Source organism: Tupaia chinensis, unplaced genomic scaffold (assembly GCF_000334495.1).
Source record: "Tupaia chinensis unplaced genomic scaffold, TupChi_1.0 Scaffold000392_1, whole genome shotgun sequence".
Taxonomy (NCBI): domain Eukaryota; kingdom Metazoa; phylum Chordata; class Mammalia; order Scandentia; family Tupaiidae; genus Tupaia; species Tupaia belangeri.
In genome coordinates, this window is record NW_006159894.1 from 4100477 (window position 1) to 4111717 (window position 11241).

The 11241-nt window shown below is 38.8% G+C and overlaps 1 pseudogene; it reads left to right on the forward strand.

Moving 5' to 3' along the window:
* The first annotated feature begins 7372 nt into the window (after window positions 1-7372).
* On the forward strand, window positions 7373-7475 carry LOC114008801 (uncharacterized; annotated as a pseudogene).
* Window positions 7476-11241: the final 3766 nt, after the last annotated feature.

The following is an 11241-nucleotide window of genomic DNA, read 5'->3' on the forward strand; positions in this document are numbered from 1 at the left end:
AACCACAGATTTTCAGGGAATTATGCCTGTTCAACCAATAAAATAAATATAGGAATTCAGAATTGTTATAAATTATGAATTCTATCCTACTGGGAACATTCTTATAGCTCACTAGTGTTCTTATGTCCAGTGGATTTTTGCTTTAATGAGCTAGACAAATTGGATGAATTCTACAATTCTATTTTCACTCTAAAGTTATTTATTTAGTTTTCCCCTTCTTCAGCTGAAGGACATTCTTGACTGCAGCACAACCCCATGTATATGCTAGGAGTAAGAGTTTATATGTCTGAAACTATAGTTTGGTAAAATACAAAACAAAGGAAGACAAAGAAAAAAATAAGAGAGTCCCACTGGTGTTTACTATGTGCCAAATTGAAATTGAGAAAGTTGGGATATTTTCATCATAAAATGTGCAATATTTGATTTCTTTACAAATTCTTCTCTCAAATTTGTATTAAAAAAACTACACAATATTTTATCTAAATCAGGAAAATTACTCTTTAAGAAAAAACTGCTTTGAATCTTTTTCATGCTAAGCATCATTTTGTGATATGAACAATGACAAATTATTTTATTTTATGTATGTGTTCAAATCTATACAAACATCTTTTAAGAGAATATGATTGTATTTCACATACTTGAATTTAGGACTTAGTATCCAAAGTATGCTTTGTGCATTGAATGAATAACATATTACAAGTCAATGCATGCCAAAATCAGGAGTTAACAACAAAAATGCATTCAATGGCATGAGGATAAATGTGCCATGCCTACAAGGTCATCTGGTTACAAAAGACCCAAGATAGTGTGCAGGCACTATTTTATTTTGGTTTTACATTCAGTAAACCAGCATTCATGTGGCGTATGAATGCCAAGATAGGGCAAAGTTTAGAGAGCTATCTTTCTTTTCACTTTTCATTATAATGAGATCTGACAGTTACCCAGCTGCCTTTGGTGCACATGACTTAACGTTTTCATTGAACTATCCTCACCAGAAGAGGAACAAGACTGATAGCCCTGAAGCAGAGAGACTCTACACAATGTTAATTCATAGTACGAACATGGACGAGCATGGGGAAAGGGGAGATTTTCAATAAAGAATATTCTCCATTGCAACATGGTTTTTGTTGTTGTTGTTGAGAGGTTTTTGCTACAGGGCGCATGCACTCACCAGAAAGACAGAGAGACAGAAAATGAGAAATCACCCCCCAGGGGGGATGGCCCACACCACAACCCCTTCTCTTCGATTCTCCTCTCGGGATCTTGGGCATGCACGCACAGGCACCCAGCGTGAGTTTAAGTCACCGGGTCCAGGACTCGAATCATGGTTGACTACATGAGAGTTCAGCAACATAGCCATTATGCTAACTGCTGGTCCCCCAACATGCATTTTTTACAGTCTTTTTTAAGAGAATTTTGCCTAAGGGCATGTGCATTTGCCAGAGAGAGAGTAGAGATAGCGAGAGGGAAAATGAAAAGTCACCTGCCAGGGAGGATGGCCATGCTGCAATCCATTCTCCTCCTGGGATCCTGGGCATGCATGAACACATGTCCTGTGAGATTTTCAAGCCAGGACTACATCCAGGACTTGAACCATGGTCAGCCACGTGGGAGTTCAGCAACACAACTGCTACACCATCTGCTGGCCCCTTAGACTGGTTTATAAAGGGGCTAGCTTCTTAGACATCCAGACCAACAACTGGTCAACTCTTGGTTCCCAGTTACAGAGTGCACTGCCAGGTACATAAAAGGGCCCCTTACCACATACTTTGCTTTAAGTTCTTAGCTATTTTCTAATTTATTTCCTGAAGTAAAATAGAGAAAAAAAATTGCACAGGTGAGAGCCATGTAGAAAAAATACTTAAACTATTTTTAAATTTTTAACTTCTTAAATCTTGGCATTATTTTAAATTTTGTCAAAAAATAGACAATTATGTAGAAATAATTTGTTCAATAATTCACTCTTTCTCTACTGATTGGAAAACTTCTTTCAGCCAACCGCTGCGGTCAGATCACATTAGTAATCTGATTTACCGACAGCCCTGCCCTCCCTGCTCCTCGCTTTCCCTCATATCCTTTGACCTCCACCAAAGCAATTGCAGCAAATAGGACAAGGATGTTAAGGATTGCTACTGCATTGTGATACCCTGTTATTCTCAGTAACAAATCCCACATCTCATGTGTCCTCTGAATACATAGGATAAAGACTGATGTTTACTCTCTGGGCTCTGTTGTAAGACAGGTCTGATCAAAGCATAATCATTGTTGGCAAACTGTTTTGATGAGAAAGATGGACGCTAATTTCATTTCATGAAATGAAGAATCTAACCCTCTCCTTTTAATGAACATAACTCTCCCTGCCATCTGTAGTATGGTTGGGAGCTCAGGCGCACATGGAAATAAAAGCCCGGTGTATGGATTTTAATGCTTTTCTAACAACAGGGGGAATTTGAGAGAATGTGTGGTGAGTGTAAAATACCTAGTTTACTTGGCAGTCTCTTGTGTAAATTATAAAAAAGTAAAGTGAAATTTAAACAAAAAACAAATTTTATCATAAAGTCAAAAAATAAAGCCACTTTTAATAATCTGATTAAAAATTGAGGGACCAGTTGTTGGCATAATGGTTATGTCATTGGACTTCCATGAGGTTGACTGCAGTTCGAGTCCCAGAGCCAGTGGCTTAAACTCACACTGGGCGCATGTGCATGTGTGTCCAAGATCCCAAGAGGAGAATGGAGGAGAAGGGATTGCAGCATGGCCATCCCCCCTGGGGGGGGATTTCTCGCTTTTTCCCTCTCTCTTTCTCTGTCTTTCTGGTGAGCACACATGCCCTATAGCAAAAACCTCTTAGAAAAAAAAAAAAAAAAGACTCAGCATGAAGAGATGGGAAGATAGAAGTTATTCTTGCTTTCATTTTCAAGGTCGAGTCTCCCCATTGCTGAGTCAGACACCCTTTTTAATCCAAGACAGTCATCAAATCGACATTTGTCCCAACAGTGACAGAGATAGAGGAGATTTTCTGACAAGTTCAGTTCACTCGAAGCAGCTCTGTCCGTAGGTACTATCTATCAATTCAGAAAGTATAACAGATATACTTTTAAATGAATTTTCTCACCCAAAAGGTGATTTTGGAGGTCCTGCTCAAGGGTCATTACTCCAAAGGCTACACTTATCATTGAAGGTTAGGCCTATGCCTGGTGCAACTTTGCTAAGCCAGAGTCAAACACCAGCACCAATCACAAAAGGGTATTTCCAGAATGTCAAAAGATACTCTCATGGCTCTGTAAGCATTGCACACTAATGCTTTCAGACTTTGAATTCTGGTAGTGTTATCACCTTTTTGAGAATAATCTTCAGCTGCTGAACTGCTTGTGTGTCTGTGATCAGCACATATAGGTTTGTTTTGCTTTTTGTTTTTGTTTGTTTGTTTTTCCAAAATATAATGAAGCTCTAATCACCATTCCCAAAGGAGAATGTGAATTTTAGTGTTGCTATGGTTAGTATCCTCTGAAGTGTGTTGAGATTCAGTTGTGATGGGATTAAGAGGGTGAAAAACTCATCTGTCTATGGTGTTAAAAGTTGAGGCCTTTGGAAGGATATTAGGATTAAGGTCATTAGAATAGGATCCTCATGATTGATGCTTGGTGTGTTTATAAGGACACGGAATGACACAAACATGCACACAAACTCATGATCTCCTCCTCTGCTCTGTCTTGCCGTATCACTCACCAGCAAAAAAGACCCTCACCAGATACAGCCCCTTGACCTTGGACCTCAAACCATGAGCTGAATAAACCTGTATTCTTATAAATTACCCAATTTTAGATATTTTCTGTTGTTAGCAACAGAACAGACTAGAACAAGTATGCTCTTATCACATTAGCTATGCAAAAAACAAAAACACAAAAAAAGTTTTTTTAATATATATTAATATAATATTGTATCTATTGAGACCAGCAGTTAGCATAATGGCTATGTCGCTGGATTCCCACGTAGTTGACCCACAGTTCAAGTCCCGGACCCGGTGGCTTAAAACTCACACCGGGTGCGTGTGTGTGCGTGCCCAGGATCCCAAGAGGAGAATGGAGGAGAAGAGATTGTGGTGTGGCTATCCCCCCCTGGAGGGGTGACTTCTTGCTTTCTGTTTCTCTGTCTTCCTGGAGTTGCGCCGTCACGATAAAAAAAAAAAAAAAAAAAACTCTCAAAAAAATATATATATATATTGTATCTACTTACCTAAAATTATAATATAAAATGCCACAAAGGTCATATTAAAAGCAAACAAGTCAACAGTGACTAGGTCAAAATTTTTGTTTGTGCTTCTTCCCAATTTCTCAAGTACATAGAAATTTCAGGGAATTAGAAACTTCTAGCTCTTCTGAATTTAAGATAAGCAGGAGCCAATAACTACTATAAAAACCTAACATGCTCTGGGACCAGCAGATGGCATAATGGTTACACTGCTGGACTCCCATGTGGTCTACTACAGTTTGAGTCCCAGACCCGGTGGCTTAAACTCACAGTGGGTGCATGTATGTGCATGCCCAAGATCCCAAGAGCAGAGTAGAGGAGAAGGGGGTGTGGCGTGGCCATCCCCTCTGGGGGGTGATTTCTCACTTTCTGTCTCTCTGTCTCTCACTGTCTTTCTGAAGAGTGCATGTGCCCTACAGCAAAAAATGTCTCCAAAAAAGAAAAAAAAAAAAAACTAATAAGCTCTTAAAATCTATTCATCAGTAAAGTGTCATAAACAAAGGAAGCAACAGTTACAAAGTTTCCATACATGAAAAAAAATGCAGACCCCACGTTTTCAGAACTGGGAGACTCCTGCAGGAAGGTGGTTGAGTGCTGATGAGTGTTCTCTTAACATCAGAGAACGGTGAGAATCATCAGGAGACAAAAAGTAGACATTACAGTCGTTATTAAATGTTCTGACAACCAGTGTATGAAGAGCTAGGTTTTTCTCTATAAGTTCCAAAAGGCAGTACATATACCAACAGATAAACATTATAAGAAGACAATTTCCAGCAATGTTTGAAGGAGAACTTTCAAATAATTGCAGCCATTTAAAGCCTGGAGCAGTCTCGTGTGGTGTTGAGCTTGCTGTCAGTGATACATTCCTACAAAAACTGCTTTCCACTTGTTTGGGTGCAGGAAATTTAGAGGAATGTGAGATTCCCGGAGAAGTCAGGTTTAATGTCCTCAAATGACTGCCTATAGGCTAACCAAAGCTTCTCACTTCCTCATAGTACTTTCTCTTATTACAAAGGTTAAGAGTTTTCTGGGTCAGAATTTTGATGGGCACACTAATTTTGTCATTAACATTTCCAGTCTTTGTCCTAATTGACAGGCCTTCACGCAGTGGCATTGGTGAAGTTCCCCTTTCACCCCACCCAAAGCCACACCTGCACTCTTACTAAAATGATAAACCTCACCATTTATAATTGAAAAAAGTAATCATTGATTTTGTTCTGATTAGTCATCATAATGTTTTTCTGTTAAATCTACTTTATCACTGATTTCTCCAAGACTGGAAAGCTTTCCTTTCTATGAGAAAATCTAAATTGCTCTTGAGAGACACCAGCTGGGCAAACAGTGCAGAGAATTTCAGCGCAATGTGATAAGAGCAGCCACAGCCACAGCCCGGCCAAGTAGCCTCTCAGTACAGGAGCCAAATTACAAATAGCTCTGGAGCAGCTCCTTTTGATCTAAACATAGGATGCTTCCATTTCTTTAGAGAATATTTCATCCAGTACTGTGGTTAGTTGAACAGCCTGGAAATGGTAAATAGGCTAGAGAATCAGAGTATTTCCCTTCCAGGACTGGAACTGGACAGGGCCCAAACAGCTCTAGACCAAGCAAGAGAAAATAAAACAGCCAGAGGCCAGGCAGCAGGCAGAAAGTAATGCTTCCCTTTGGTCTTCATTTCTTTGTCAGACTCTTCCAGCCTGCCCAGTATCTTCCTGCTGTGCTAGTCTTGGTACAAGGATAAGGCCTTCTATGTTTATTTCCATCGCTTATCCAGAAGGAAGGGTTGTTTGTCATCTCAAACACAACAAACAAAGACTTTGGCATGCACCAAAGCATACCTTGCCCCCTCTGGGGTATTATTTTCAAGGAAAATATTCAGTTACTTTTGAGAAAGCTGGGTCCCCCAATGCTAAGTACTTCTAGATTGGATGGAATGAGAGTAGTGGATGGATAAATTCGTGAATTAATAGCTCCTGTAAGATTTCAGATTGTTGAATAACCAGGTGGAAATCTCCCCTTAAGGAACACTTTAGTGTGTGCTTAGGTTTGGGACAGAGAGGTATGACAGCTTCCTCATGTTTTGAGAGAAGAAGAGTTAGCCAAAGGTCTTTGCTAGGTAGAGGAGCACTGGGGGAGACTGAAGTTGGGATAAATATGCCCAGCCCAATGTATCAGGTGACACCAAAGCTTGATGAAGTAACAGAAGGGAATAGAGCCTTTAATGCAAAGGCCATCTGAGGTCTAATCTCAGGAGAGCCAACCTCCTAGGGTAGGTCACAATGAACTCAGAACCTACTCCCTTAAGATCTGGATTTCTTGACTTCTTGCTCTAGTGGAGAGATAAAGTCACAACGTTCCTCTGTATTTCCTCATAAGTGGAGTCATACTCTTGTATCCTCAGATATTTTAGTTGCCTGGGTACTGTCTTTACATTTCAAATCCCATATTACTACCATATTACTAGCTATGAGCACACTTTTTCTTTTTTGCATTTTGTCTTTATGTAACCTAGTAAGTACATTCAGAGAAAACTGAGTCACATTCAGGAAGGGGTGTACTGTTTACCTGGCTGCTCATATTAGTGAAATTGGGGCTATTGGGTTCAAGTCTTAATGTGAAACATTGACCAAAGTCTTTTAAATAGGGGGCATAGTGAAAACAGCAGAACTATAAATTTCCCTAGGGTTGACTTGGGCATTAGTTATATTCACAATCTAAGAATTAGAGAGAGACAGAGAGACAACATCCCTGGCAGGGTCTGAACAGGATCCGTCTCCAGCTTCAGTCAGCCCAAATCATGGACACTTCCATTCCAGACATAATCAGGGAATTCTCTAGACACAAACCAGCAACCTTCCCACATGGGTATGCCTGACAGAGTGTCACATTTTGTAACTACACCACCATCCAGCACCGGCAGTTGTATTAACTATAACCACTATGCTCTATATTATAAAAATTTTTACATAAAGGATGTGCAGCACACAATTTACCAATAATAATAAGATATATGATACACTTTATTGTAAATCCATATGGACAATTGATTTTCTTTTTTTTTTGAGAGAGAGAGATCTTTGCTATATGGCAGAGAAAGACAGAAAGCTAGAAATCACTCCCCAGCAGCTTTGCGCAGTGGCAGTATTGTAGTCAATGAGGTTTATCCAAGGCACGATTATTGCTAATTGAAATCACTCCCCAGGGGTGATGACCACACCGCAATCCCTTCTCCTCCACTCTCCTCTCAGGATCTTGGGCATGCACACACACACCTGACATGAGTTTAAGGTCCAGGACTCAAACCGCAGTCAGTTACATGGGAGTCCAGCAACATAGCCATTACACCAACTGCTGGTCCCTGGACAATTGATTCTTACAGAATGTTTTTGTGGCTTTTTGCTAAATTTTTATAATTGCAGTTAACCTATGATTGCTAGAAACAGATCTCTTGCTCATCTTAGGGAGCTGCATAGATCTACCACTTCACTCAGACAGGCAGCTTCCTCCATCTTCAGGGAGTATACCTAAGAGTAAATTGAACAACTAGCCACCCCTGAGTCACAAGACTTCAACCAATATCTACATCCCTCTTGTATGCAACTCATTCAAGACAGAAGATACTACCTATTTTCAGCTGATATCTCTTCCTAGCTGCCTCACCTGGAGGAAGAGCTCCATACCCTACATAAGGTCTTAGAACTCTAGTAACCAGCACACTGGGAAGTTATTGTAATCAGTACGAGGGAATCCACCCCCTTTACAGGTGGATATCAGTACACAACACTAACCTCACCTAGACCTTAAAAGCACAAGCCTGGGGTATCCACAACCATCACCAGTATCTCTGAAAATATACAGAGTCTTCTTTTACCCATCTCAGTCAGAATCAAAGCCACCATCCATTCCACTGGTACTAAAGAACACAGTCATAGGGGAAAACATAGAAACTTTTTTTAAGTACTGCCACTATAAAAGCCACTCTATAAATCAAGAATCAATGAGTACTCCACTAGATGCCTAAATGTCGATGCAGAAACAGAACAAATATTTTTAAAAGCAAGGAAATATTCCTCCTCCAAAGGAACACACTAACTCCTCACTAACAATGGACAAAGTGCAAGAAATCAAAGACATGTAAGAAATGGACTTCAGAAGATTGATAACCAAAAAAAAAAAAGATCGATAACAAAGCTTAATTAGATGCAAGATAATACAGACAAACATTTCCAGGAGATGATTAAAAACAATCCATAACATGAATGAGAACTATAATAAAGAGATAAACATTTTTTAAAAAATTAAACAGAAATCCTGTAATTAAGAATACAATACTATAAATAAAAAGTTCTTTAGAGCATCAACAACAGGTTGGACCATGCAAAAGAGTCTTTTAAGACACAACCTTTGAAAATCATCAAAATGAAAGAAAAAACAATAATTAAAAATGAAGAAAATAGATGGAAAATATGAGACATCAAGTGATCAAATATTTACATAATTTGTATTCCAGAAGAAAGGGTTGGAAAAGGTATAAAACATTTATTTCATGAAATATTAACTGAAAGTGTTCAAGTTCAAGAAGATTTACAGACATTCAGAACCAGGAAAACCAAAAGATGCCAAATAGATTCGACTTAAAAAATATTCTCCAGGACATAGATATTATAATCAAAAAAATCAAAAGACAAAAATAAAATTTTTAAAGAAATCTTACAGGCCAGGGGAAATAGGATGACATATTCAAAATTCTGAAAGGAAAATATTTTCAAACACAAATACTATACCCAGTAAAAGTATCCTTCAAACTGGAATGAGAAATAAAATCATTTCCAGATAAACAAAAACTAAAAGAATTCAATAATACTAGAACAGCTCTTTAAGAAATACTTAAGGGGTTAGGGCCAGCAGATGGCATAATGGCTACATTGCTGGACTCCCATGTAGTCAACCGCTGTTCGAGTCCTAGACTCGGTGGTTTAAACTCACGCTGGGCACGTGTGCATCTATGCCCAAGATCCCGAGAGGAGAATGGAGGAGAAGGGATTGTAGCATGGCCATCACCCCAGGAGGTGATATCTCGCTTTCTGTCTATCTCTCTGTCTCTCTCTTTCTGTAGAGTACATGTGCCTTATAGCTAAAACCTCTCAAAAAAAAAAAAAAAGAAAGACTTATGGGAGTGGCCAGCAGGTGGTGTGGTGGCTAAGGCACTGGACTCCCACGTGGCCAACTGCGATTTAAGTCCCAAACCTGGTGACTTGCTTTCTCATTCTCCCCTTCTCTCTCTCTTTCTCTTTAGTCAAATTAAAAATAATAAGAAGAATAAATTAAATTAAATTAAATAATTCCTTTAAAAAAATGAAGAAAATAAAAAGAAATACTTAAGGGAATCCTACAACTGGAAATAAAAAAATGATAAATATCACCATAAAAACACATGAAGATTTAAAAAGAAAAAACCTCATCAGAAGGACAGTTATGCAAAAAAAGAAAGAGAAATTATTCAATCAATGCCACTGTGGGAAATTGCCAAATAATAAAGATACACAATAACTGAAGATAAAAGGAGATAGGAAAACACAAAATAACAACAACAAAACCAACAAAATGGCAGGTATAAACACATGCATATCAATAATAACAAAAAGTATAAATAAGTAAACTATCCAATCAAAAGCTATGAACTGCGTTCCTGTCCCACTAGCCCTCCAGTGCCTTTCCAAGTTCCATCTGCCTGCATAGCAGGGTCCCAGGGAGGCAGCTGCTAAAAATGAGCAGCTATGGAGCTCCCTGTCAGTGCTCTGCTAAGCAGGTTTAGGTCTTTGTATCCTTTTTGTGTCCCACTGCTCTTTTGGTGCCTTTCCAAGTTCCACCAACCTGCGCAACTGAGACCAAGGGAGCCAGGTTCTTTCGGATTCCACACTTAACCAGCCCACACTGCACATGTGACTTGTACTTCTTTCTGTAGTTACATAGTTCCAATCCAGTTCCAGGTGCATCTCATCCTGAGAGTTGCTAGAGGATCCTACCCTGAACCTGGGTAGATATACCCTAATCTAACTAAAAGATACATACCCTTACCAAAAAACACACCCAGGAAAAAGAGCTGTTCTTTTCTACTGACACTAAACACCGTTCAAAAAAAGTAGCAAGAAGTATGTACTTCATCAGATGAGTAAAAACCAATGCAGAGGCACAAGAAATATGAAAAAACACGAAATACTTCTCCCTCAAGGGAACATAACAACTCCTCATCACCCACAGAGAGCACAATAAAACTCTTAGATATGTCAGAAAAATAATTTGGAATATTTATAATGACAAAACTAAACAAGATGCAAGAGAAAAGAGATAACAAACTCCAGGAGATGAGGAAGTCCTTCAAGGAGGTGACAGACACTGGTAAGGAAAGAATCAAATGGAACCTCTAGAGACGAAGACTGTAATACAAGAAATAAAACCTCCCTTGACAGTTTTTTTTTTTTTTTGAAAGAGATTTTGCTATCAGGTGCATGCACTTACTAGAGACACAGATACAGAGACATAGAGAGAGAGTGAGAAATCACCCGAAGAGGGGATAGCCACACTGCAATCACTTCTACTCCATTCTCAGGATTTTGGGCACACATGCACATGAGTCCAGCATGAGTTTCTTTTCTTTTTTTTTTTCTTTTTTAATTAGATTATTGGGTGATTATTCTTTTTCTTATTTTTTTACTTTTAATTAATTAATTAATTTACATTCATTCACTGAGCATTGTCACAGCATACAAAATGTGATTTTCCATCCAGAATATACTGCATACTGCATAGTGGCTTAATCATACATGTTATTGTCAATAATTTTCCATTTCTGGTTTCATATGTGTGTGTGTGTGTGCATGTGTATGTGTGTGTGTATGTGTGTATATGTGTGTGTATGTATGTGTATGTGTGTGTGTGTGTGTGTGTATGTGTATGTCTATTTCTTCTGTGAGCAAGAGTGTTTTAAAAATT